Genomic DNA, 4,065 nt, shown 5'->3' with positions numbered 1-4,065 from the left:
TGTGTCTCTTTGTGGTTGTTTTGTGTCTCTTTGAGGTTGTTTTGTGTCTCTTTGTGGTTGTTCTGTGTCTCTTTGTGGCGGTTCTGTGTCTCTTTGTGGCTGTTCTGTGTCTCTTTGTGGCTGTTCTGTGTCTCTTTGTGGCTGTTCTGTGACTCTTTGTGGTTGACTTGCATCTTTTTATGGTTATTTCGTGTCTGTTTTCAGGTGCTGTGTGTCACTTTGTGGTTGTTCTGTGTTGTTTCTCATTGTTTTGTGTTTGTTTTTCATATGTTATGTATGTTACCATTGGTGAAGTAACTGCTGTTGTCAGATTAATGTGTTGTAGTAGAAAGAGCAGCAGTGGCATGTAGAGGAAACACAACCACACGTTTTTATTTCTTCATTACCTCCCAGCAGTGTTTGTGTCACGCTGCTGGTTGGAGATCCAGCTGCTTCTCTCTGCGGTTGCTGGTTGAAGTCCTTCAGACTCTGGTCCTGGTTTGATTCGGGAGCTCGTGTTTTTCAGCTCTCAGCCGACAGAAACTCTAAAACACATCGGCGCTAATCAGAGTGTCTCACTTCAAACAGCCTCTTACTGTAGTTGCATAGCAACGGAGAGTCGGCGCTGCCGGCTCGCTGAAGAAAAGCCTCTGAGTGCACATCATAGTGAAGCCGAATGAACTGAATGAAATGCCTGCACATTCTGAATCCAGGCTGTACATTTAATTTCCCAGCAGCCTTTTGGCTCTGACAGAGAATCACAGCAGGTAGTGATACAGTGAGCTGATGGCAGGTTCATGACCCAGAAGTTATTTGTCCCTCAACACATCAAAACCAGTCCAAGTGGAAGTGATGGATAAATGATGCGATGGCAGAAGGTTCACTGCATTAACTACAACAACAGCATTCATTTGTTTTTAGCCTCATCTGTCAAAATCCAGTTTGGGGAACTGAAGTGTTTTAGTTTTGTGTCATTGGTGTGATTTTTACTATTTTACTGAAGCAAGACCTCAGATATTGTTTTATTTATATTAAAGGAAACAACTTTTATTTGCTTTCAGGTGATTAAATGATAATAAATGTCTCGTTTCTGGGAAATAGTGACACTGAGTGCTGATGTCTTTCTGAAGTAAAAACTGTTTATTGACTCACAGAATGGAAGGATCACTGATTAGAGCAACAGCGTCTGTTACAACAGAGATTGGACAGCCAAGTACCAAGAGACACAAACCTGCTGAAGAGAATTCAAATGGCCATTAAATGACAAACAATTACCAGAAAGACACACATGACCACCGCAAAGGTACACAAAAAGACCACAGAGAGAGAAAAAATAACTGTACAGACACAAAATGGCCACAAAGAGACAGAAAACAACCACAAAAAGACATAAACCCTCACATAGACACAAAAACCAGTCAGAAAACTGCCACAAAGAGACACAATAAGAGATACACAACAACCACAGAGCCACAAAATGACCATGAAGAGTCAGGGAAGCACCACAAAGAGACACAAACTAGCTGCAAAGAGAGACAAAATGACCACGAAGAGACACTAATTGATCAAAAACGTACAAAGAGACACAACCTCATACCGACAACAAAGAGACACACAGTGACCACAAAGACACACAAAATTACTGGAGAGAAAGACAAAACGATCACAGAGACACAAAATTACTACAAGTCAGAAAACAGGCACAAAGAGACACAAAATGAACACAAAGACAGAAAACCGCTACTACGAGAAACAAAACTCCCACAGAGACGCGCAAAGTAATAACAGAGGCACAATAACAACCACAAGGAGACACAGAACAACCACAAAGATACACAAAATGACCACAAAGAGACAGAAAATAACCATAAAAATACATAAACCCACACATAGAGACACAAAAAAGGGTCATAAAACAGCCACAAAGAGACACACAACAACCACAGATCCACAAAAGACCACAAAGAGACACAAAATTATCACAGAGACACACAAAATCACTGCTAAGAGTCAGAAAACCACCACAAAGAGACACAATCCAGCTACAAAGAGATGTAACGACTCGTACAGGCAGCAAAGACGCACAAAATGACGACAGAGTGAGACACAATCATCACAGACACAAAATAAATATGAAACGTCAGAGGGGCACAAAACCACTGCAAAAATAAAAAAAAACAAAATCGCCACAAAAATGATCACAGACACACAAAACGTCAACGTTGGAAACAACCACACAGAGACACGACATGCCGACAACCTCCCCATTGGGTCTGGTGGTGTCAGAGCTCTTTGATCTGTTCTGTTTGGTGTTTTTTTTACTCATTTTGTGAATCAAAACTACACGACTCAACATTAGTGGATGCACCGTGTGTGTGTGTGTGTGTGTGTGTGTTAACGAGGACCGACACTCGTGTGCCGTTAACATCCACAGCCTGAGTTCCAACAGCAGCACAAACAGGTCTGCAGCTGTGACGGAGAGGATTTAGCCGAAACAAAGACGCGGCAGCGGCCTGAACTAAAGCGCTTTAGCTCGCCTAAGATGACATTTCAAAAACAATTCTGTCTTGTTGCGTTTCATTTGATTCCTTTTTGTCTTGCGGATATTTTATTTTTTATTTTTTTCCCAGGCAAGGTTAAAAAGACAAGAAGGAAAAACTGTGACACAATATGTAAATGAAGCCTGATCCCAGCATTAATGAAGATCACAAATGGAAACGACACGTGGCAAAAATTAACTAACTAATCAGTTATATTAAATTATACACACAGCCTGTTACAGTCTGTCACATGCAGACCACATAGGTCAATTCCACATGCTATAGATATTTAACCAGTTATATTTTTACTGCTTCTACAGGTTATGTCTCTTTAGGTCTGTTTTTTGATAGTTTTCTGCCCTACTTATATCTTTCTGTGTCTCTCTTCTGGGGTTTTGTGTCTTCGGGGCAGTTTTGCTTCTTTGTGTTCACTTTGTCTCATCTTTGTTCAGCATCTATTGTTGTTTCGCATCTCGTTCTGGTTGTTTTTTGTGTCTTTGGGACACTTTCGTCTCTTTGTGGTCATTTTAAGTCTCCACATATTGAACTATTTACATTTTTTACAGCCTCTACGAACTCTTTTACTCGACTCTGCACATCACCTGTAGAAAGACGTTTCACCTGAATGCTGAATGCAACTTTCACTTTTTCAAAAATGTGTAGTTTTTCCACACAATTAAATAGTTTTCTTTCAGCATTTTGCGGTTCTTTTGGACCATCTTAATTAACCTGTGTTGGATCATTTCCTAGTGTAGTTTGTTGTAGAATTCGTCGGCCTGTCCTGATTTAATGAAGTCAGAGCTTAATGCTGACAGAGAGCAATTTCATTTTGTGGAAATACTCTTTGTTATTTTAGAAAGTTCTTTTAAATGTTTATCACAACATGAATAAATCACACGATTGGTAAAAATAGATCATTTAGTCGTCTCCATCTTGGAAACATAAAATTATATTGTACAAAACACAGGTTACACTTTGGTACATGAAACAAGCAATTTCCTGTTAATTAACTTTAAATTGGAAACTGAACAAAAGCGCTGTAACTGCTGCATTAAACTGTGATATTTGATAGCTTCCTGCTGATAATCCTCACATGCACAGTAGGAACATGTACAGGCTGTGTTTGAAGCGACCGCCGTGATAAATTGAACCCAATAAAGGGGTTTTATTTCCAGCAGTTTGACCCCGGGGCTCGGGGCAGAGGTGAATCCGGGTGGTGAACGAGGCGGCGAGCTAATAAAGCCGATCCTCCACTTCACCTGCTGACCCCGCTCACCGGTTTAACGAGAACAGAAGAGTCGAGCAGCAGCTGATAATCTCCCTCAGGACGGAGCTTTCACACTGGCCGCCGCTCCGGTTAGCTTCATGCTAACATTAGCAGTCAGTCTGGATGTGACGGTTACGGATTCATATCACGGATGTTGACCCTTAAACAGGTTCTTTGATCTTGCAGACTGATTCCTGCATTAATTAAGGTCATCAAAGGAAACACCACATGACAAAAAGGAAGAAACATCAGTTATATTAAATTATACGGCAGCTTTTT

At 40.7% G+C, this 4,065-nt stretch overlaps 1 protein-coding gene across 1 annotated transcript in view; it reads left to right on the top strand.

The window, feature by feature from the left end:
* Positions 1-4,065, top strand: part of nek11 (NIMA-related kinase 11) — a 96,242-nt gene that overhangs the window by 21,940 nt on the left and 70,237 nt on the right. The gene's annotated exons all lie outside the window — the stretch shown is intronic.

The sequence above is a fragment of the Stegastes partitus genome, unplaced genomic scaffold (genome assembly GCF_000690725.1).
Source record: "Stegastes partitus isolate 25-593 unplaced genomic scaffold, Stegastes_partitus-1.0.2 Scaffold760, whole genome shotgun sequence".
Lineage (NCBI taxonomy): Eukaryota > Metazoa > Chordata > Actinopteri > Pomacentridae > Stegastes > Stegastes partitus.
This window is presented reverse-complemented; position numbering and strand designations above follow the sequence as displayed.